At 43.2% G+C, this 25,000-nt stretch overlaps 1 protein-coding gene across 9 annotated transcripts in view; it reads left to right on the forward strand.

Annotated features, from left to right (window-relative positions):
* The first annotated feature begins 3,983 nt into the window (after positions 1-3,983).
* Positions 3,984-25,000, forward strand: part of LOC139558886 (forkhead box protein P4-like) — a 168,172-nt gene continuing 147,155 nt past the window's right edge. For 5 of the 9 annotated variants that reach the window (XM_071374402.1, XM_071374415.1, XM_071374423.1 and 2 more), the window contains exon 1: positions 3,984-4,554. The gene's annotated coding sequence lies outside the window, so the exon portion shown is untranslated. The remainder of the gene's footprint in view (positions 4,555-25,000) is intronic. The other 4 variants (XM_071374413.1, XM_071374419.1, XM_071374432.1 and 1 more) reach the window with 2 other exon arrangements.

The raw sequence follows: 25,000 nt of genomic DNA on the forward strand, positions 1-25,000 counted from the left end.
GAGGACCGCCACAGGAAAGGAATACCCAGAGTTACCTCTGCTGCAGAGGATAACTTCATTAGAGTTAACCGCACCTCAGAAATTGCAGCCCAAATAAATGCTTCACAGAGTTCAAGTAAGAGAAACATCTCAACATCAACTGTTCAGAGGAGACTGCGTGAATCAGGTCTTCATGGTCGAATTGCTGTCAAGAAACCACTACTAAAGGACACCAATAAGAAGAAGAGACTTGCTTGGGCCAAGAAACACAAGCAATGGACATTACACCGGTGTAAATCTGTCCTTTGGTCTGATGAGTCCAAATGTGAGATTTCTGGATGACCTGGCCTCCACAATCAACCAACCTCAACCCAACTGAGATGGTTTGGGATGAGTTGGACCGCAGAGTGAAGGAAAAGCAGTCAACAAGTGCTCAGCATATGTGGGAACTCCTTCAAGACTGTTGGAAAAGCATTTCAGGTGAAGCTGGTTGAGAGAATGCAAAGAGTGTGCAAAACTGTCATCAAGGCAAAGGGTGGATACTTTGAAGAATATTTCGATTTTTGGTTACTACATGATTCCATATGTGTTATTTCAAAGTTTTGATGTCTTCACTATTATTTTACAATACAGAAAATAGTCAAATTTAACAAAAACCCTTGAATGAGTAGGTGTGTACAAACTTATGACTGGTACTGCATATTTAAATACACTGTATGTACATATAAGGCTTAAACATATATTTAGATATCTGTAATTTATATGTAGATATTTGTTGTTGAAATATATGTCAAAATATAATTTTTCCGTATGGGGAAAAAAGTTTTAAGTTAAGGACTTCTCCCCTCCTGACTGACTTGCCATCTCAAGGTGGTTAGCTAATTCAGTTAGGCTAAAGTAGAGAGGAAGAGGCGAGTAGATCATCTTCTGCGATGACCTTGTGTTTAGCTAAACTGACAGCAGCTAGTAATCAAATGCAATCTACAGTATATGTACACCGGGAGAATTTAAACAAGATCAGCTAAGAATGATTTGTACAGCAGTAGATACAGTATATTAGAGTAAGCTATGTTAAGAATCCAGTGTATAAATAAATGTGTGGTGTACAAACGATACAGTATTTAAATACAGAGTGTGAAATGGGAAGTGACCAGTTGGTCAATATCTCTATAGTATGGGAAAACAGCGTTGGCTGTGTGTGTGTGTGTGTGTGTGTGTTTGTGAGTATGAGGTGTGTGTGTGATAGCTTGTGTGTGTGTTTTATGTGTGTGAGTGTGCATCATCTGGTAGTGTGCATCATTTTACATTTACATTTACGTCATTTAGCAGACGCTCTTATCCAGAGCGACTTACAGTAGAGTGCATACATTTTATTACATTTTTACATACTGAGACAAGGATATCCCTACCGGCCAAACCCTCCCTACCGGCCAAACCCTCCCTAACCCGGACGACGCTATGCCAATTGTGCGTCGCACCACGGATCTCCCGGTTGCGGCCGGCTGCGACAGAGCCTGGGCGCGAACCCAGCCCAGCCTGGGCGCGAACCCAGAGACTCTGGTGGCGCAGCTAGCACTGCGATGCAGTGCCCTAGACCACTGCGCCACCCGGGAGACGGGTCATATGACCTACTGAAGAGATGAGTCTTCAGGAAAGACTTAAAGTTTGAGACCGAGTCTGCGTCTCTCACATGGGTAGGCAGACCATTCCATAAAAATGGAGCTCTATAGGAGAAAGCCCTGCCTCCAGCTGTTTGCTTCGGAATTCTAGGGACAATTAGGAGGCCTGCGTCTTGTGACCGTAGCGTACGTGTAGGTATGTACGGCAGAACCAAATCGGAAAGATAGATAGGAGCAAGCCCATGTAATGCTTTGTAGGTTAGCAGTAAAACCTTGAAATCAGCCCTTGCCTTAACAGGAAGCCAGTGTAGGGAGGCTAGCACTGGAGTAATATGATCACATTTTTTGGTTCTGGTCATGATTCTAGCAGCCGTATTTAGCACGAACTGAAGTTTATTTTGTGCTTTATCCGGGTAGCCGGAAAGTAGAGCATTGCAGTAGTCTAACCTAGAAGTAAGAAAAGCATGGATACATTTTTCTGAATCATTTTTGGACAGAAGGTCTCTGATTTTTACAATGTTACGTAGATGGAAAAAAGCTGTCCTTGAAACAGTCTTGATATGTTCGTCAAAAGAGAGATCAGGGTCCAGAGTAACGCCGAGGTCCTTCACAGTTTTATTTGAGACGACTGTACAACCATCAAGATTAATTGTCAGATTCAACAGAATATCTCTTTGTTTCTTGGGACCTAGAACAAGCATCTCTGTTTTGTCCGAGTTTAAAAGTAGAAAGTTTGCAGCCATCCACTTCCTTATATCTGAAACACAGGCTTCTAGCAAGGGCAATTTTGGGGCTTCACCATGTTTCATTGAAATGTACAGCTGTGTGTCATCCGCATAGCAGTGAAAGTTAACATTATGTTTTCGAATGACATCCCCAAGAGGTAAAATATATAGTGGAAACAATAGTGGTCCTAAAACGGAACCTTGAGGAACACCGAAATGTACAGTTGATTTGTCAGAGGACAAACCATTCACAGAGACAAACTGATATCTTTCCGACAGATAAGATCTAAACCAGGCCAGAACTTGTCCGTGTAAACCAATTTAGGTTTCCAGTCTCTCCAAAAGAATGTGGTGATCGATGGTATCAAAAGCAGCACTAAGGTCTAGGAGCACGAGGACAGAGGCAGAGCCTCGGTCTGACGCCATTAAAAGGTCATTTACCACCTTCACAAGTGCAGTCTCAGTACTATGATGGGGTCTAAAACCAGACTGAAGCATTTCACATACATTGTTTGTCTTCAGGAAGGCAGTGAGTTGCTGTGCAACAGCTTTTTCAAAAAAAATTGAGAGGATTGGAAGATTCGACATAGGCCGATAGTTTTTTATATTTTCTGGGTCAAGGTTTGGCTTTTTCAAGAGAGGCTTTATTACTGCCACTTTTAGTGAGTTTGGTACACATCCGGTGGATAAAGAGCTATTTATTATGTTCAACATAGGAGGGCCAAGCACAGGAAGCAGCTCTTTCAGTAGTTTAGTTGGAATAGGGTCCAGTATGCAGCTTGAAGGTTTAGAAAATGGTATAAAATACATGTATGTTTGAGGAATTTTTATTATGAGATTTCTGTAGTTTGAATTTGGCGCCCTGCACTTTCACTGGCTGTTGTCATATCATCCCGTTAACGGGATTGCAGCCATAAGAAGTTTTAATAGGCAAAAGGGGGCATGAATTGTTGACATAATTGTAGTCCAAACCCAACCTTCATTTACCCATTGACACACTCAGGTTCCAAACTCTGAATTTTGACGAGACTGACTTTATGACCAAAAATGTTCTATTTACACTTTGTAGTCGATTTTGACACTAGAATACATTTTTTTCGGACTCATATCAATACCACATAGACCGTTTTCAAAGAGATGTGTTGGTTTTTAGGGGCAGTCACTCTTTAAACAGCTCCTGAGTCAGTCTTCCTGACATTTTTTCTTGACCCAGATTATGTCAAATAGCAAATGAAAGCACTAAACTAGGAAATAGTTCAGGAGGAGTCAAGTGGAACTTGGCTTACAAATATTCAATAGCTCATTAATCTTATGTAACTCTAACAAAATATCTTCCTACTATACAAATAAAATAAAATAATGGCGTTGTTGTTTAGAGAATACTTTGTTGTTAACAGTTTCCAAGGTCTCTCTCTGTATAGAGGAACATCTGTTGCTGCTTGGCTCCACAATAGACAAACTCAGCCGCGATGCAGAGGTCAAAAGATCAGTGCCTTCACCAGGCGCTCACACGCACACACGCTCGCACGCGCACACGCACTTACACATGGCAGTCTGGCACCTCGCACTGGCTGTGCAGTGTTTTCTTATTATGCTCCTTCACTAGTGAGTCACGGCGAGATGTGATCGCGCACCTATTTTAGAGGCATTACGGTAGAAAGCAAACTGTCCCCCAACATATCCTCAACCAACACACAACCCGAGTAATTCATCACTGATTTACCAGCGAACGAGCGAGCGACAGACGGGATGCCAAAAACTGAATCGAGTATCGTCAGTGGGACTTGTGGAGGGGTTAGGATCTGAATAACAGCGAGATAGCAGGATCAAAACAGAGTAAGGGGAGGCCACGAACAGCTCCGTGTTTTCTCTCCATCAACTTCCCGGAGGGCTGCGCATGCAGCCTGTGTGTGAGTTAGTGAAACTAGCTAGTCTAGTATTGTTCTGACTTCACTACAGTGCCCACTCCGAGAGAGAGAGAGGACGCACAACAAAAGGGAAAGAAAGGAAGCAAGGACGGACTAATTATAACGAACACGGTTGTAGTTGAACGTAATGGTCCTGCGATACCAATCTTAGATCCCAAGATTGATCAGTTTTAGTTCTGTTTGGTTTGCGTCTTTGTCGCCGAGAGTGGACTCGCCGGGTGGTGTTGCGCCGAGCTGAAACGGGGCTGTCCACATGGTCCAACCACTGGTGTGAAAGTTGACTTCTTCAGAATTCAAGAACAGGTTGATACACTTATCTACATATACTTCTTCCGTCTACTTTTCCTCTCTTCTCCTCTCTCTCTCTCTCTCTCTCACTTTATCTGTGCGTGTGTTTCTCCAATAGTGAAAGTGTGCGCGCGTGTTATTGAGTCAGAACACTGCAACAATTGGACTTGTTTACGGCTGTCATTGTTTTCAACATAAGTCGTATAAACCAATAACAACCAAATATCGATTAAGTTCGGTTAGTGACTAGGCTATTATTGTCTAATGTGAGTTTCAGCAAGGCTGGCATCCACTATTGTCTACACATGAAACGGTAGATCAGCCACATTTCAGACCATACACTATGAAGCCGTTTTTCATGATCTACAATAGAAAAAGTTCGTTGAAAATGGCAAGGACCCACGAGCGATTTTCTCGCGGCCTCTCCCCTAGATAAACACGTGCTATCAAAATAACATATTGCAGTTTTAATATGAAATCCATATACTTTATTAGTGAATTGCTTTTTATTTCTTTACTTTAGGTTTGAAATAGCCTAAGAGTTGTAGACTGGAGGGGCAGCGGCAGCGTGCTGCCTCGCGGCTTATGGAAGGTGTCAGGTTCACAAACGCTCGCTCATTAAACAACAAAAACTTTTCAGACAAAGATGCAAAGATATCCGGAGTGAATTTGACTGAAAGTAACAAATGCACGGATGTGCTCAGCCGCCCGAACGCTAAAAGAGTCAATTGGAAATAACTGATTATAAACGCCCCTCCAATAACGGGTGTTCATTTTACACACCCATTCGGCCATAGTTTTGAATTCCTTCTGATCATTGAATGCCCGTTCACCACACACCGAATGAGGCCTTAATCGATCTCGGATCGTTGAATTTGAATTAAACATGTAATTAAGGGCCTGAATTTAGCCTAATATTAGGCCTTTTGGTTATTTTAGATTTAATTTACACAATAAGACGAATAGGCCTAAATGTAAATATTTGCTAAAATATTTAGTTTTCACGGTCAAACTTTTAAATCAAATAGTTTACCAGTCCTCTTTTAAACTGTTTTGTCTGCAGCTTTTGGTCTTGTAATTTCCTGACTTGGATGGTAGCCTATGGACAGTTGGTCTCACGGTCTTTATGATAGTGTCCCTCTTATTTTAATCACAATTGGATCAAATGTAATAGAAGGCTACTGAAACAGCAGGTTATTGTTATTGGTTCCGTTTATCAAACAATAGGTTATAGGCCTACTGCTAGTGATAGGCCTACTGCTAGTGATAGGCCTACGTGAAATTGTGCTTCAAAATCAAAGTTGGCATGAAGTGCATAGGAATAATTTAGCACGTTGATAATTATCAGTTATTAATCATGCATAATCTATTTATCAGAATCGGCTATACCGACAGTCGGAATAATTTGACATCAGATATAAAAGCCAAATGCATGAAAAGCAGAAAAGATTCCGTTATTAGCATAACTTCTTCATTTTGTTTATAGGTAGAAATAATTGTAGCCTATAACTCCAAAGACAAAGGATAGACAAACATTCTCACAATCTTTATTATATTTATTTATGAAAATCTGTATTAAGCAACTGACGCATATTAAATGTAGACCTATTGGGAATATGAATACAAATGTTATCCACAAATTATAAAAAGTTATACATGTGTTGAAAATGAGGCAAACGGGTGCTGTAGCCCAAATCAACAGAATAGTCGGGCGCGTCCCATGCACAAGAACAAATAGCCTACTAATTTTAAACTTTTAAGGTGAGCTTTTGTGAGGAGACATTTGAGAGTGCAGCGTTTAGGGATTTATTCACTAATATTAATTCATTCATCATATCTTATTATGCCATTTTTTGTTTGTTTTATAATTTCCTACAAAATCATTTCAATCATTTCCAAATCTGCTTTCTACTAAATCAATAAACTTCTAATGAATTTGTAAATAATTTCACTGTCTCAAACAAGGCTATGTAGGCCTAGAAGTTGTCAGACACCACCGCCATACCTTGTTGCGGTTGATTTTCTAAATTTGAGCACACCCATAAATCTCCCTAAATCACCGTCCCTGAGCGCTCTAGACAAAATATCAGCTTGCATCTGGGACAGTCCCGCATGTCAGACGGAATGATGTCCCGCATGATGGAGGGATGGAGGGAGAAATGAAATGACAATTAATTGCTGTTGGTTGCAGCGCGGTGCTGTCGGTCTGTCTGACATTAAAAAGAAAAAGGCAGATCATATGGGCGCGCGCTGACATGGCCGTTATTTCCTCTTGATTGATGGACGCTGGAGCGCATTTTGGCATAATTAATTTTATTTAGTGTGTTCCCCCTGCCTCGCTCTCTCCCTCCCTCCCTCTCTCCTTGTCCCCTGTTGTTTTGTGGCTCCTGTCCCCCTGTCCTTCGCTCCGAGGCTGAGCGTGCTACCGGTGGCATTTCCGCAACGCGACGGTGACACAGTTTTAATTGCACCACTGATGGAGGTTTAATAGAATATTTAGCTGGAATGAAAGAGCTGTATTTCACATTTTATAGCCGTGTAATAACTCTCCTGCCAGGCAGGAAAACATGGATTTGGTTGGTGGTATGTGTGGTGGCATAAAATACATTCACACCCGTAGAACTTCAGGGTTGCCGTTCAAGTTGTCTTTTAATTGTTCACAAACACACCTGGTCTGATTTTCTTCTCTGACGAGATCAGAGGGTTATTTATGAAATCATTTTCCAGTTTTTATTCCTTAAGAATATAAGAAATTGAAGGGAATTTCCAACTGAATAAACAAATGTAAAAGGCCTAATAACTAATTAATTAAAACCAGGCACTTTTTAGAAAGGGTATTTTATAAACGTTTTAGATTTTACTAAAAGCAGTTCACCTCCTTTAGGTATGTCCAGATTGTATTTTAATTTAATTTACCCAATTTAATCTTTCTGATTGTGTTATTCAATTGTTTTGTGCTATTCTACTTTTATTTTACTCTGCTCATAACCAAAGTGTTGGGAAAAGTCCACTGAACTGATTCTTTCTTTGGAATAGCTTTAGAGTTGATGGTGAGGGAGAGAGCAGCTCTCTCCGCAGTGTGTTCTCTGTGTGTTATGTGCTGTGGTGTAGAGATCCATTCTTTAAGACTGAGGAGAACCTGGTTGTGATGCTTCAGTTGGTTGGAGCTTGATGATTGTAATTCCAGAGTTGCGGTTTTATTCCTGCATGGGCCACATATACTGAAGAAATGACATCATTTGAAGTGGCTTGAGATAAAAGTGTCTGCTGAATGACTCTATTATCATTATTGAAGCGCCTCAGCTCAAACAGTCATCCAGGACCTGCTTTGGGCTGAGAGAGACTGGAGGAGTGAAGGTCTCTCCTCTCAGCATGCATGGGAGAAAAGGAGAGGGGGACATTTTCCAATCTATTTAAGATGGTCGTTGCCTAGTAATTATTAGGAAATTCGATGTACTAAAAGTACTTAATTACTTTTCTATCTATTTGCTCTCTAAGAAAAATAAGAATATTTTAGATAAGAAGAGTATAATAATAAAGAATATGTGAGAAAAGCAGTTCGAGAAAATTTTGAGAAAAATAAAGAATATAATGAAAGAAAAGAGAGGGTATTTGAGAGGCGAAAGAAGTGATTTGGAAATGAGGTGGACACAGTCAGGAAGCTAGGTGTCAGAAAAAGGCTGACTCTCTTGCCGCTGGAAGAGTCAGACACTTTAAAAAAATATATTATCCTCTGCAGCTGAGTGTTTTTCATGTCCTGTTGTTGAATTTGTCCTGGCCGTCTTTTTCTCACACATTTTCCCTTCTGATTTGTTGAGTTCCTGATATTGCAGAATTTTCTGTGTCGTAAAGAATATATTTCTTATATCTGTGTAGTGTGTAAAATGTTTTTGTACTTTCTATCATGGTGTATTTAGTAAAAGGAAAGTTAAAGTCTGCTCACTGTTTGCTGAACAGTCTCTGTAGTTTCAGTAGTGATTTAGTGAAACAGAACACACCAGTAATAGTGATTAGATGACACTATCAGGGTGGAACAGATAGACAATGTGTGTTTGAACATGTTTTGGTTGTAGTTAGGCAAAGCATGTGTGTGTGTGTGGTGGGGGGGGGGGCGCTGTAGTTGGGGTTTTAACAGGGCTTATGTCAGAGCCTGGGTGTGGGGGCTGTAGTCAGGGTTTTAACAGGGCGTATGTCAGAGCCTGGGTGGGGGGGCTGTAGTCAGGGTTTTAACAGGGCGTATGTCAGAGCCTGGGTGTGGGGGCTGTAGTCAGGGTTTTAACAGGGCGTATGTCAGAGCCTGGGTGGGGGGGCTGTAGTCAGGGTTTTAACAGGGCGTATGTCAGAGCCTGGGTGGGGGGGCTGTAGTCAGGGTTTTAACAGGGCGTATGTCAGAGCCTGGGTGGGACTAGAACATGTTCCAGATCGTCAGAAGGCGGACAGTAAACACACTAATATGTGACTACTTTACTATACTATCAAATTATACAACTGTGTTGACTGTTTTACTATAATATGAATGATCTCACTGCTTCAAAACCTTCCATGTTGGGCTTAATACACAGCAACATTATTATGGTGGTCCATCAACATACTATAAGTGTCCTCACCTTGAGTACCCACCTGTGAGTGTGTTTGAGTGAGTGTGTTTGTGTGAGTGTGTTTGTGTGAGTGTGTTTGTGTGAGTGTGTGAGAGAGTGCCATTCTAAATTCATATGGGCTCTAGTCAAGTGAGATGGACAGTAGTGTGTGTGAAGTTTTTAATGTCCCGAGAGTTGTTAATACTGAACACTTTTCTCTGGACTCACTCTGTCCATCCAACTTTCTATCCCAATGTACATGAAACCTCTCCTGCCATTGGTTGAGTGGCTTATCTGCTGCTACAAAGTGTTTTTGAAGAGAGGTGTAAAGCCAGCGATACCGGACTCAGATATGACCCAGTGGATATTCAGATATGTGTAGGATTTGACCCAGTGGATATTCAGATATGTGTAGGATTTGACCCAGTGGATATTCAGATATGTGTAGGATTTGACCCAGTGGATATTCAGATATGTGTAGGATTTGACCCAGTGGATATTCAGATATGTGTAGGGTTTGACCCAGTGGATATTCAGATATGTGTAGGATTTGACCCAGTGGATATTCAGATATGTGTAGGATTTGACCCAGTGGATATTCAGATATGTGTAGGATTTGACCCAGTGGATATTCAGATATGTGTAGGATTTGACCCAGTGGATACTACAGATATGTGTAGGATTTGACCCAGTGGATATTCAGATATGTGTAGGATTTGACCCAGTGGATATTCAGATATGTGTAGGATTTGACCCAGTGGATATTCAGATATGTGTAGGATTTGACCCAGTGGATATTCAGATATGTGTAGGATTTGACCCAGTGGATATTCAGATATGTGTAGGATTTGACCCAGTGGATATTCAGATATGTGTAGGATTTGACCCAGTGGATATTCAGATATGTGTAGGGTTTGACCCAGTGGATATTCAGATATGTGTAGGATTTGACCCAGTGGATATTCAGATATGTGTAGGATTTGACCCAGTGGATATTCAGATATGTGTAGGGTTTGACCCAGTGGATATTCAGATATGTGTAGGATTTGACCCAGTGGATATTCAGATATGTGTAAGGTTTGACCCAGTGGATATTCAGATATGTGTAGGGTTTGACCCAGTGGATATTCAGATATGTGTAGGATTTGACCCAGTGGATATTCAGATATGTGTAGGATTTGACCCAGTGGATATTCAGATATGTGTAGGATTTGACCCAGTGGATATTCAGATATGTGTAGGATTTGACCCAGTGGATATTCAGATATGTGTAGGATTTGACCCAGTGGATATTCAGATATGTGTAGGATTTGACCCAGTGGATATTCAGATATGTGTAGGATTTGACCCAGTGGATATTCAGATATGTGTAGGGTTTGACCCAGTGGATATTCAGATATGTGTAGGATTTGACCCAGTGGATATTCAGATATGTGTAGGATTTGACCCAGTGGATATTCAGATATGTGTAGGGTTTGACCCAGTGGATATTCAGATATGTGTAGGATTTGACCCAGTGGATATTCAGATATGTGTAGGGTTTGACCCAGTGGATATTCAGATATGTGTAGGGTTTGACCCAGTGGATATTCAGATATGTGTAGGATTTGACCCAGTGGATATTCAGATATGTGTAGGATTTGACCCAGTGGATATTCAGATATGTGTAGGATTTGACCCAGTGGATATTCAGATATGTGTAGGATTTGACCCAGTGGATATTCAGATATGTGTAGGATTTGACCCAGTGGATATTCAGATATGTGTAGGATTTGACCCAGTGGATATTCAGATATGTGCCTCCATCACGGCACTTCCATTAAAACGGATTCTCTGGAAAAATGACAAATGAAATGGTTGCGTCTACAGTTCATGGCTGATACGTTGGCTGTTTTTTGGGAGCTAGCCTAAAAGTGAGGAGAATGTGCTATGTTTTCATTTAAAAAAAATATATATTCTATTAAGAATTGAAAGGTTGAAGTTTGATAGTTTGTTTTGTGTGTGGAGGTAACTAGCTGGTGATGAGAGCGTAGTGTTTCGCTGGCTGTGGTCATCAGTGAGGTGATTGATGTGAGTGTTGAGCCCCCGCCACATTACCTTAGTCTGAACCATGATTACACATGTGGTTCTAATTGAACCTGTTATTGGGAAGAACGGCAGGCCTGAATATTTCTCTGTGCGTGTGTGTGTGTGTGTGTGTGTGTGTGTGTGTGTGTGTGTGTGTGTGTGTGTGTGTGTGTGTGTGTGTGTGTGTGTGTGTGTGTGTGTGTGTGTGTGTGTGTGTGTGTGTGTGTGTGTGTGTGTGTGTGTGTGTGTGCCAAATGCTGACCTGTGGGTTGGGGAAAGTAAAGCCGGCAGAATCAGACTGAGACAGCATCACTAGTCCGAAGAAAGACAGAAGAAAGTGGGAGAATGAAGAGAGAAAAGGGGAGAGAGAAGAGTCGTGATGCCATGGGCAGATTTTATGGTGATGCACAGAAGTCTGAGTGTAAAAGAGAGACAAAGAGAGAAGGAGAGAACATAGAAGGAGAGAGAACATAGAAGGAGAAAGGGAGAGAGAACATAGAAGGAGAGAGGGAGAGAGAACATAGAAGGAGAGAGGGAGAGAGAACATGGAGAGCTTGATAGAGAGATAGAGTCATAATGTGAGTCAGTTAAGAGCTGATGGATGTGGGAGGGAGTGACCCTGCAGCACAGAGACAGGAAGCGACCGCTTCCTATGGGCCTGGGGAATGGGAGAGAGACATAGAGGGAGGAAGAGACCGAAAGAGAGAGAGTAGAGGACGGAAATGACACTATGTGTGTAGCAGGCAGGCAGGCGTGGGTCATTATGTGTGTGGAAGCATTAGATCAGTGTCTCCTGAGAGAGCTTGGCAGCCACTGGCCAGCTTTATGACCCATTACTGGAGAGACTGGAGATGGCGAGAGTGATGGAGGGACCAGAGAGAGAGGAAAAAGGGGACTGGCCCGGGGCTTGGACCTTTGGCTGAAGATGGGTCTGGAGCAGTGAGCAGGACCAGGGCTGGTGTAGGCTTGGGGAAGGGGTAGGGCTGGGGCTGTGAGCTAGAGAGGGAGATGACTGGAACTGAAACTGGAACAGGAAAAAGGACTAAGAGGTTGAGGTGGATGCAGAGTTTTAGTAAGAGGGGACAGGTCCAATAATCTGTGATGAGGAAGCACGGGCTGTCTGTGTCTGGGTGGGGATGGAGCTGGCAGTCTGATGACTGTGATGTACACTCATCTCTGCCACCTTAGAGATTTGACATGGATGGACAGACTGTGGAAGTAGAGAAATGGGGCACGAGGGGGGGTTGTGTGCATGGTAGAAAGTTTGTTGGTGTGTTGGTGATTTGTTCATATGACAGAATGTGTGTTTGTGTGGTATGGAATCCTCATAAATAGGTCTGGCCAGCCAGACTGATTACTGGGCTGGCTTTGCATTCCGTCTGACAGCTGTATTTGTGTTATGGATTTTCCTTCAGTCCATACCCCCCCCCCTCCACCCTCTGTCTCCCCCTCCACCTCTCCACCCCTCACCCTCAGAACCTGTCTCATCTGTCTCCCCCATTCACAACCTGTCTCTCCCTCCCCTTATGACCCTTCATAAGGGTGTCATAAGAGAGCCGTTGGTGTATTTCATCCCTCTTTGCCAGCCTGACAGCCCACCTGTCAATCAAACAGCTGCCGAGGGAACAGATCACAGCAAAGCCTGGTTCCAAACAACAATGGGACTAAACTTTCTGGCACTGTTTTTAATGCGTTCATTAAAGGGTTATAGTGATGCATGGGGGACAGCTGCACGGCCCTGAAGGCAACTTTAACTCTGCATAAACCGCCTGCTTGTACAGGAGCGTTCCACGCCTTAAAGGCTCCTCGCTCCAAGGCAGCCACGCTGAAATCCGCCTGGCGAGCTCTGGAGCCGCTGAAGCACGGAGAGAGAGATTCCCACTCCGGGAAGGTTTAAGCGGGAGGAGGAGCAGACACAGATTCACACTCTGCCCTGAACGTTTCCCGAGCGGCAGGAAAACGGTGTCACTAAACGAGTGTCAGTGAACGAGTGTCTTCAGTGGTTTAGCATAGATTTGTGTTTGATGATACTGATGCTTGCGCCCCCCCATCACAAGCTGTGTTTTGGTTTTGAGGTTTAAAAGTATAGGAAAGTTAGCAAATGACTGTGTGTTTCCTTTGTTTGTGTTCAATAGTTGTATATGGGGTTCAGTTTGGCTCCTTGGTTATGTGTGTGTATGTTATATTGTAAAGAGGTATGAAGGAAACCCCCATAGGAACAAACTAAAACCTCTCCATAACCCTGTCCCATTCCCTCCTACCCGTTGACCACGAAAGTAACAAGCGTATAAATGCATCTCATTATGTTGACTAATCCGTAAAGTATGGGGGTGCTGCTGGCTAACGCAGGCTAACGCTGCTGAGAGGCTGGTGAACGCTGCTCCTTTATGGTATTAGTGATGGGGGACACATGATGACTACTTCAACTATTAGCATGAGAAAAAGGCTGCGGCGGGCAGGGCGCTAGATATATACCCACAGACAGAGAGATCTGTTAACCAGTGTTAACCCAAATCACAATGTGCTGCTAGGGATGACGGATTGACAGCTACCCCTCCTTCCCCCCTTCCATCCCCTTGCTTATCTATTCATATGGCGTTAACTGACTGGGGTGACTTTTTTGACTCGTGACATTTTGGAGAGAAAAACAAGTATGTTGTCTTGATGATTTTAGGAAAAATATGTGTCTTTTTAAAATGTCTTTTTTTGTGATTTTCACTTTATTTGTCATGAAATGTTTGAAAGTATGATATGGTTATGAGACTCAAATGTCTCGAGGTGAAGTGGCTTTGCCCAATAGGGAGTGAGGACTCTGAAGCCCTGTGTGTGCCCTTTCAAAGCAGTGGAGAGGGAGGGAGAAGGAGAGAAACAGATAGGAGAATAGCACGGCAGCTACGAGAGTCTTTAGATCCCACAGAGACACAGAGGTAGGGGCTTAAGGAAGGATGCAGCAGGATCGTCTGTGTGTGTGTGTGTGTGTGTGTGTGTGTGTGTGTGTGTGTGTGTGTGTGTGTGTGTGTGTGTGTGTGTGTGTGTGTGTGTGTGTGTGTGTGTGTGTGTGTGTGTGTGTGTGTGTGTGTGTGTGTGTGTGTGTGTGTGTGTGTGTGAAACCACAATTACCTGTCAGTTGTTCCCCTCAGACATAATTCCTCAGGTAAAGGAAGGAGAAACAGGTTGCCCCTCTCCCAATGAGAACTATTCACATGTGTCATGAAATTGACTTTTTAGATACAAATATGTGTATATAAATAATTTTTCAAGAATATATCATATTTAAAAAAAAAAACATATACACCAAATCATATTATCATCAAATAGATTGTCATCCTTAAACTAGTCATCCACAAAAAAAGAGAAAGAAAAAAATTGTATTTTTAAAAAGCAAATCTCAGAAAATTGTGTGTTTGTGTTTGCATGAGTTCTCCGTTGCCGTTGGTGATTAGTGTGTTTGGATACACGAGCAGGTTACACGGAGTGCTTGTATCCATCGATTATGACTGGCTTTTGCTCTCGGGCTGTGTTCGGCTGGCATTGTAACCCGTGTGTGTGCGCGGTGGGGCGGACATTGTTGACCGAGGGACATCTGCCACTAAATTATCCCCAGCTGTTATCTGAATAATTGTTTAATCCCCTCTCCCTCCTCCCCACACATCCCTCCCTCCTCAGAAAGAGAAGTCTTTGACGGTCCGTGGTGGTCCAGTGCGATATGGCAGGTGTGTGTGTGGGATCCGTTTTGTGTGTATCTTTCTATGTGTATGCGTGCAGGTGTGTTCCTGTGCCCCCCGGCCACTGTTCGCTGTCTGACATTTGTAGAGGGATTTAAACTCGGCCTCCTCTCTTTCTCCCCTCTTTCTTCCTCTCCTCTCCCATCCCTTCTTTCCGGGGAAAAAAGCAGCCTAATCCTGTCAGATTACCTCTGCTGTCCAGGACTCCTCTTTCTCTCCATCACACAGTGTATTATACAGACTCTTAAAAAAGACAAAGAGAAGAGAAAGAGTGTTTTGTGGCGCTGGACTTTGAAACCACGGCAGTCTGAAGCCGGCTGAGACCACTGGTCAGAGGTGATACAGAGTACAGAAAAGAACGAAGGGTGGAAAAAGGAGAAGATAGAGGAGTGATTAGGAGAAGAAGGAAGATGAAATAAGGAGTACTATCTAGTGTTTTTTACCCCTGTGTGGGTGATCCTAAATCTGCAATTTACTATTGATCTTTTAGAAGCAGTGTTCAAAATATCACCCAGAAATAGTTTGGTTTTTGTAGAGAAATAATACAGAAAATGCAATCTGGTAATTTCTAACAATTCATCTATAACAGGTTGTAGAGGGGAAAGAGTATTTCTACAAAACACCTCATCCACCTCTAAAATACACTCACTGCATGGTACGGTGAAAACTCTGAAAACAGTGAGTTTAAAAACAACAATGGCATTTTCTGTTAAGACTGACAGACTCGTAATTGTGGTTCTATGCTATACGGTGGTGAAAGATAGCAGTATTGGTAGATTGAGGATGAAAGGGAAAGAGGATAGGGTTTTATTTTTCTACAGAATGTCTTCCACGGTGGCACGGTATCTAGCTGCGCGTCCACTTCCTTTTTCTCTCTCATTTAATCGTTTTTCTTTTCTCATCCCCCTTTCTTTCCCTTCGTCAGTTGTCAGACAGACATGTCTGTACATATGTGCTTCTCTGTCACTCAAAGCTGCTCTTGTGACTCACACACACACATATCGAGGTTCTCTTCGTTTCAGTGCACGGTTGTTGCGAGCAGTCTAAGTGCTCTTTTCTCTGTCAGAGCTGAAACGTAGTCGCTCTGTAGTGGCCTCCTCTCCTCGTCCCCTCTTCTCTTCCTCTTAACACGCCGCTTTTTTCCTTCCTCTCGCCTTATCCTCATCTCTCAGACATTCACAAACCTTTCCTCCTCTCTCTCTTTCTCTCTTTCTCTCTTTCTCTCTCTCTCTCTCTCTCTCTCACTCTCACTCTCTTTCTCTCTCTTCCCCCCGCTCACCCTCTCTCTGGCACGGGAGGTAAAGACACGGCTGCCTTTTCAAATTAACCATCCTCTCTGCTCTCCTCTCTGCTCTCCTCTACCGGCTCTCAACATACTGTACATTCAAGCCCTTCATTAAAAGGGAACTGTGGTCTGAATTAATGTGCAGGATTTATGCTTATTAAGACACATTTTAATAGACATATTCTATTCTACTCCAGTTCATTCAAATGACAAGGCTTTATAATGCAAGGACGATCGATACTTCTTCATTAACAGCTTTTCTTAGAAGTTGTGTCCATACATATGATGATGCAATTTTTTTAATCAATGTTTAGAATGTATTCTTGCCCTAAGGTTAAATGTCTGAAATGCTTGGTGAATGTGATGAGAAAAATCCATCCAAATCAAAAAGCTGTTGAATTATTAGACATCCATTAAAAAAGCTGTTGAATTATTAGACTCTGTTTAACACATCCATGTCCATCAGTACTGAATAGATTAGAGAAGAAGTGTCCGTGGTATGTAAATTGGATGCAATAAAACATTTGACCTTCCTGGTATAGAAATCACATTTAAAAAGCTTGAGCACCGGCCTTTATGCTTAAATAATTGCATTTGGTTCACAACTCAGTGACGAGCATGTTTTCAGTGTTTTTCAATTTTATGAAATATGTGGTCAAATGTATGTATTGATGAAGTAGACTTAAATGCATCTATTGAGAGACACTTTAATATGATGTTTGAATAGTGTGTTCTGTTAGTTAGCCAGCACGTTCATTGGATGAATTGAAGAATAGTGCTCCCAGGTGAAACGAAACACAAAGGGAAAAATCCTTTTCAAATCTTTGGATGAAAACGACATTATGACTGTTAAACAGATTCAGATTTTATTTTTTCATATGTTTTTCTTTCTCTCATATGTTTCCTATGTGAGGTTTTTCTTTTGAAGTATTTACAATCAGCAAGTAATGGAGAAAACACAAATGATTTTTCTTCTTCAAGGACTAGCAACATTTATTACCCAGTTGAAAAGCAGCCATTGACTTTTGGCAAAACAAGTGGGACAATGCCCGTGCTCTCTCCCGTCGACGGCAGGACTGCATACGCTAGTTTAGCGAAGGTCGACAAGCCTGTATGCAACCTGTATCACTCATTGGCAGTTTCTGGGTTCCGCTTGTTTCCCTTCATCTGAAAGGTCAGCAGCAAACAGCCCATACGCTTCTGAAAGTAGAGGGCAGTAGTTGAGGAGGGGGAGATGGAGGGAGGGCTGCGTTGAAACCCTGGCATGCATCTCTGTCGCCAGGCAGGCAGGCAGACAGGCAAGCATTCGGGGGCTTTGTGAAAGTTTGCCTGCAGAACTTTGCTGAAGGCTGGTTTTGGTTTGGGATCCCTCCCCAGGGAGCTCAGCTTAGAGAGGGGGAGAGAGGGAGGGATAAAGGGGGTGGGGTGCAGACATGCCCTGTCGTTCCAGGGTGAGTGCTGTTAGCCAAGGCTCGGCTGAACAACCACAACCCCATACACACACCCCCTTCATCCCTCCCTCTCATAAAAACAGACCTTTCCCTTTTTCCTCTCTTCCTCTCCTTCTCTCCTCCCCCTTTTCTCTCTATCCATCGTCCTCTCCCCCTTTCTCTCACTTTCACCCATCTCTTTCTCCTTCTATCTTTTTTACCCCTTGCTCTCCTTTTCACTTTCTCTCCTTCTCCCCCTATTCCCTCTCTCCATCTCCCAGGGAAGAGCACTTTCAGCAGCTCTGGGCTGTGGTTTGAGACTCCTCCCGCCATCTTCTTTATTAGCATATAGTGGGCATTAGCGTTAGTTGCCTGTGCCGGCCTGTATTCAGCTGTAATGGGGATGGGGCTCTGGTTCTACCGTAACCACTTTGACCCCCAGCACTGGGGTCAAGTTCACCACTGAGGATGTGTTACACTTCCCCCTCACCCTCTCTCCCCTCTCCTCCGCCTCGGCCCCTCATTTATTACTGCACACCCAGGGGGACCGAGGAGGTACAATGCTGTGTCTCAAATTTGAATCTCTCTTCTTCCCCCCTCCATTCCTCTTTCCCTTTCTCCCCACAGGGTTAATTGAAGGGGAAATTGATAGTTCTTTGCGGTAATTGTGGCTTTGAGAATTCTCTCTCCCACTGAGTAAGACTACTGCGGCTATGCTGAAGACAGGATGACATGTAGTGAGGGAGGGAGGAAAGACAGAATGAAGGAAAGAGGGAGAATGGAATAAAACGCCATGAGGTGACTGCTACAGGGCCAACCGAGCGTGTTGATTGGATGATGAGGGAGCGTGTTGATTGGTTGATGGAGAACGGGCATCCTCTGCAACTTAATCAGCCAAGCTCCAATCATTCAATTCATTACCCAATCACAGTGATTTACCAACTAACATTCTCTCTCTGCATCTCTCTCCTCTCTCTCTCTAGCTTCCTCGCCCTCCCACCCTCACTCTCTCTCCTATCTCATCCTCTCTGCATCTCTCTCCTCTCTCTCTCTAGCTTCCTCGCCCTCCCACCCTCACTCTCTCTCCTATCTCATCCTCTCTGCAACTATTTCTCTCTTTTTCTTCTTGGCTTTCCATTTTTCTCTCATCTTTCCCTCTCCATGTCCCTCTCATCCTTACTTTCAGTTACCCCCCCCCCCCCCCGCTCTCTCTCCCTCCCTGAGGAGTGTTGGATGGACAGATGTGTGGAGGGCAGTGTATCTGTTCTGTTCTGCTCTGCTGGCTACTGGAGAGGCTGGAGAGGCCAGCTGCAGCCTGACGCACAGAGACTTATACTCCACTGATGGGAGTGCTGAGTGGACTACCTCTTTCTCTTTCTCTCTTTGTCTCATTCTCTCCATCCAGTTTGCTTTTTCTCTTCTAAGATGACATGAGATATGGGATGTGTGTGTGATGTTTTATCTCATTGGCTTCACCACCATAGCTGAAGGAGAAACAAGCATACAGAAACACTCCGATGAAGTGTTTAAATGTTAGGAGTAGGACATGATAAAGCTGTATTTAAATGTTAGGAGTAGGACATGATAAAGCTGTATTTAAATGTTAGGGGTAGGACATGATAAAGCTGTATTTAAATGTTAGGGGTAGGACATGATAAAGCTGTATTTAAATGTTAGGAGTAGGACATGATAAAGCTGTGTTTAAATGTTAGGAGTAGGACATGATAAAGCTGTATTTAAATGTTAGGAGTAGGGCATGATAAAGCGGTATTTAAATGTTAGGGGTAGGACATGATAAAGCTGTATTTAAATGTTAGGAGTAGGACATGATAAAGCTGTGTTTAAATGTTAGGAGTAGGACATGATAAAGCTGTATTTAAATGTTAGGAGTAGGACATGATAAAGCTGTATTTAAATGTTAGGAGTAGGACATAATAAAGCTGTATTTAAATGTTAGGAGTAGGACATGATAAATCCGTATTTAAATGTTAGGAGTAGGACATGATAAAGCTGTGTTTAAATGTTAGGGGTAGGACATGATAAAGCTGTGTTTAAATGTTAGGGGTAGGACATGATAAAGCTGTATTTAAATGTTAGGAGTAGGACATGATAAATCCGTATTTAAATGTTAGGAGTAGGACATGATAAAGCTGTGTTTAAATGTTAGGAGTAGGACATGATAAAGCTGTGTTTAAATGTTAGGAGTAGGACATGATAAAGCTGTATTTAAATGTTAGGAGTAGGACATGATAAAGCTGTATTTAAATGTTAGGAGTAGGACATGATAAAGCTGTATTTAAATGTTAGGAGTAGGACATGATAAAGCTGTATTTAAATGTTAGGAGTAGGACATGATAAAGCTGTATTTAAATGTTAGGAGTAGGACATGATAAAGCTGTGTTTAAATGTTAGGAGTAGGACATGATAAAGCTGTATTTAAATGTTAGGAGTAGGACATGATAAAGCTGTATTAAATGTTAGGAGTAGGACATGATAAAGCTGTATTAAATGTTAGGAGTAGGACATGATAAATCCGTATTTAAATGTTAGGAGTAGGACATGATAAAGCTGTATTTAAATGTTAGGAGTAGGACATGATAAAGCTGTATTAAATGTTAGGAGTAGGACATGACAAAGCTGTGTTTAAATGTTAGGAGTAGGACATGATAAAGCGGTGTTTAAATGTTAGGAGTAGGACATGATAAAGCTGTGTTTAAATGTTAGGAGTAGGACATGATAAAGCTGTATTTAAATGTTAGGAGTAGGACATGATAAAGCTGTATTAAATGTTAGGAGTAGGACATGATAAAGCTGTGTTTAAATGTTAGGAGTAGGACATGATAAAGCTGTGTTTAAATGTTAGGAGTAGGACATGATAAAGCTGTATTAAATGTTAGGAGTAGGACATGGCCAGACTTGGTCAAGGATACGAGTGAAAAGACAGTCGACGGGAGAGGGAACAGACAGAAAAGGGAGAGATGGAGAGATTGTGTCTCTGTAGAAACAGTAGCTCTGGTTTTTGCTCCAGATGTGCATGTTTAGTCTGTCAGGCCTACCCAAGGTTGTCACCCGGGGGAGGGGGGGGGGGGGGTGTTTAAACCCGCAATGTTCTCAAACCAAGCCCCCTCTCTCCCTCTCTCTATCCATCTTTCCCTTTTCCCTCGCTCCCTATCTTCCTCTGTCATTCTTTTGTACCTATCCTCTCTCCCTGTGTCTATATCACATTGTTTCTTTCTCTCTACACCAGGTCCGTTCTCTCGCCATCTCTCTCATTCCTCCTGGTTCTCTCTCTCTTCCCCCTCTGTCCCTTTTTTTCTCCCCTCTCTTTTCTCTTACTCCCTCCCCTCTCTTTTCTCTTACTCCCTTCCCTCCCCTCTCTTTTCTCTTACTCCCTCCCCTCCCCTCTCTTTTCTCTTACTCCCTCCCCTCCCCTCTCTTTTCTCTTACTCCCTCCCCTCCTCTCTCTTTTCTCTTACTCCCTCCCCTCCCCTCTCTTTTCTCTTACTCCCCTCCTCTCTCTTTTCTCTTACTCCCTCCCCTCTCTCTTTTCTCTTACTCCCTCCCCTCCCCTCCCCTCTTTTTTTCTTACTCCCTCCCCTCCTCTCTCTTTTCTCTTACTCCCTCCCCTCCCCTCTCTTTTCTCTTACTCCCTCCCCTCCTCTCTCTTTTCTCTTACTCCCTCCCCTCCTCTCTTTTTTCTCTTACTCCCTCCCCTCCCCTCTCTTTTCTCTTACTCCCTCCCCTCCCCTCTCTTTTCTCTTACTCTCTCCCCTCCTCTCTCTTTTCTCTTACTCCCTCCCCTCCCCTCTCTTTTCTCTTACTCCCTCCCCTCCCCTCTCTTTTCTCTTACTCCCTCCCCTCCTCTCTCTTTTCTCTTACTCTCTCTCTCTCTCCCCTCCTCTCCCCTCTCTTTTCTCTTACTCTCTCTCCTCCCCTCCCCTCCCCTCTTTTCTCTTACTCCCTCCCCTCCCCTCCCCTCCCCTCCCCTCTTTTCTCCTACTCTCTCCCCTCCCCTCTCTTTTCTCTCCCCTCCCTCCCCTCTCTTGGTATTTTTTCTGGTTGTTAATGAGAATGTGTTGAGGAGAAAGAGAGATCTATTGGGTGGAGCACAATTTATCAGAAAGGCAGAGGTTTGGAGAAAAAAAATGACGTCCCTTTAAAGAAATTCTATTCTTCTGGTTGTGCATGTTTGATGAGCCAGTGAGAAGTTTCCTCTCACGTCATGGTGTCTGAACAGAGGAGAACAGAGCGGGCCCTAATCACGCCGCGCAGAAAAATGACTTCCAACCTGATTTAATTAACTGATAAGAGCTCCTTCGAATTAATTTTTCAAGGATGTTAGATTTTGATTAAGAAAGTCCTAAAAGAAATAGACGAATAATCAATTTTTTAATCAACTTAGTCAAATGGTAACTGGTTAATATGATAATTCTAGCAATTAGGGCAAATATTGTAGAGCAGCAGATTCTATGCATCCCCTTAAAGGAATTATAATATCTTTACATCTAATTATCATGGTTATTTAATTTTTTTGTAAGGCTACCTCTCAATTTCACTATTCATTTTTTCATCTTCCGTTACAGTGGTGTTAAAATTAGAAGTTGGAAAGTGTAATAAGATGAAACTTTTATAGCAACCAACCTGAATAAAGCTTTTCAGCCATCTTGATTGGATAGATATTTAAGGAAAGGGTAGGGGATTTGAATTACATTTGAAGTTAATTATTTTTATTTCAGCCGTAGATTAAAACATCTAATGGCTCTAGGCTCTCTATCTCTGTTCTGTTCTGGTATCATAGCCACTAGGTAGGTAGAACCAGAACATACCTGAATACGCTCTTGACTTCTGAAAAGTTTACAGTTGGCCTTTATCAGACATAACTTTAGCTTTGATTAGGGAGGAGGGAGACGAACAGCTTGACTATTAATCCTATGGCTTTAATTGGATTGTGTTAAAAAAAGTCGGTGTGTTTTCCTTGAATTGGCCAGGTACGGTAGGTAGAGTAGGTGGTGTGTTAGTTAGTTAGTCTGATATGGTTAGGGTGTAGGAGCACTACCTAGCAGGGGGTCCAGAACACTACAGATATGCTGTACTTCTTTATTTCAAAGGCAGCTTACAGCCTTTATACCCACTGACCCTCTGAGGAGATGTAGCTCCTAAAGCTCAGTCCAGATACCCCCTGACTCACTGTATCAGAAAGCAGCTTCAGACCCCAGTGTAGATGTATTTGTGTGTTTATGTGCTTAGACCATGTAATTATATCAGGGTAAAGTATGGTGTTTGTGGTGATATTTCCCCCCTGTATGTTCATTAGCTGAATAGGTCCCCAGCCTCTCTACTCCCCACCTCCTCTCACTCACTCACTCAGTCACTCACTCACTCTCTCACTCTCTCTCTCGCTCTCTGTTTCTCTCTCTCTCTTCTTCATTTTCTCTCTCAGTGCTGTAGATCAATGGTGTTGAGTTCACAGGGAAATATTGACAAACCGTTTGGAGAAATGGAATGGTTCCTTAAGTTATGTGCCGCTCTTCTGTTGTGTGGTGTTTTACTATACAGCTGGTTACGCACACGAACGCACACACACACACACACACACACACACACACACACACACACACACACACACACACACACACACACACACACACACACACACACACACACACACACACACACACACACACACACACACACACACACACACACACAGCGTGGTTGAGCATTGGCTGAATAGGCAGTTCTGGCACCCACCCCAGTATTGAGCATACATATTCAATTAGCAAAACTCATTAGTAAAACTTGGCATTTGTTGTTGTGTTTTCTTTCTTCCTGGCACAGAATTAATGGTTTTGATATGCTAATTAGCGGGTAATTTAATTTCAAAAGGCCTCAATTAACAGAGGCGTTGTGGACACGAGGAAGTTAAGCAGCGTAATCTAATTTGCATTAGTAACGAGCAGGGAGTAATTAGCTCTAATTAGCCACTTCAGACAGCACTTGTGTTTACTTTCCTAATGAAGTGGAGGGAGCCCCTCACTGGCACTGTGTGTGTGTGTGTTCTTGTGCCAAGCGAGGGGTGGGACAGACGAGGGTGGGGGGTTTGGCACTAGAGAGAGAGTGGCATATGGCTTACAGATTAGCTCCATTTACACACACAGGTAACCCACACACACACACACATCACACATCACACAGGTTATCCCCTGCCGACTCGTATGATTGGCCACGCCAGCAGCTCTCAAGTACCAATCAAATGAAATGCCTCGCTGACGCATTCCACGAGGGAACTGTGTATCTGAGTATCTTTACCCCAGGAGAGATAGTTTGCAACGTCCTAGCATCCTTTCTGTTGTTGTTTTTGCCCAATGCTGTTGTTGTGCATTCTACTATAATTTGTACAATTGTGAATACAACCAGGGCTGTAGGCTCTGCCTTCAACCCTGGATCATCCAGCGGGTTCCTATTGAACAGTTCTATCCCTTCCTTACAGTCTACAGAGTGTACATAACTCTGTCTGTCTCTTCTTGTCTTGTCCATGCTGAGGTGAGCTCTGTCTTTGACTAAGGAGGTTGTGTGTGTTTGGTAGAGCGGTCGGTAAATAAGGTGGTGTTATTTTCCCAGAGGCAGCCGCAGCCTGGACACACACACACACACACACACACACACACACACACACACACACACACACACTGGCCTCTGGACCCTGGAGTGCAAACATTCCACAGGCTTCTCCTGTCTTTGTGTCCTCCGCTCGTCGTTTCGAGTCTCATCTCACGCACACACACACACACACACACACACACACACACACACACACACACACACACACACACACACACACACACACACACACACACACACACACACACACACACACACACACACACAACCACACACACGTAATGGAAGGCTTTTGTTTGTGCACTGGTAGAACAGGACCCCTAGGATCCATCGGCCATGCTCTGTTTGTGGACTACACAGACACACACAGTCTCTGTGTCTCCACCGTGTCTCAGTGGCAACTGAGGCTTGGAGGGTGTCAAAGTGAAGCTGTGAAGCCAGTCTGGCCACACACACACACACACACACACACACACACACACACACACACACACACACACACACACACACACACACACACACACACACACACACACACACACACACACACACACACACACACACATACACACACACACAATGTTTGGGGAGGGGCCAGGGTAAGAGAGAGGGCAGCTGTGATTGACATGTCTAAAGTGGGAGGGATGGAGTGAGGCTCAGTGTGTGTGTGTGTGTGTGTGTGTGTGTGTGTGTGTGTGTGTGTGTGTGTGTGTGTGTGTGTGTGTGTGTGTGTGTGTGTGTGTGTGTGTGTGTGTG

The sequence above is a fragment of the Salvelinus alpinus genome, chromosome 2 (assembly GCF_045679555.1).
Source record: "Salvelinus alpinus chromosome 2, SLU_Salpinus.1, whole genome shotgun sequence".
NCBI lineage: Eukaryota > Metazoa > Chordata > Actinopteri > Salmoniformes > Salmonidae > Salvelinus > Salvelinus alpinus.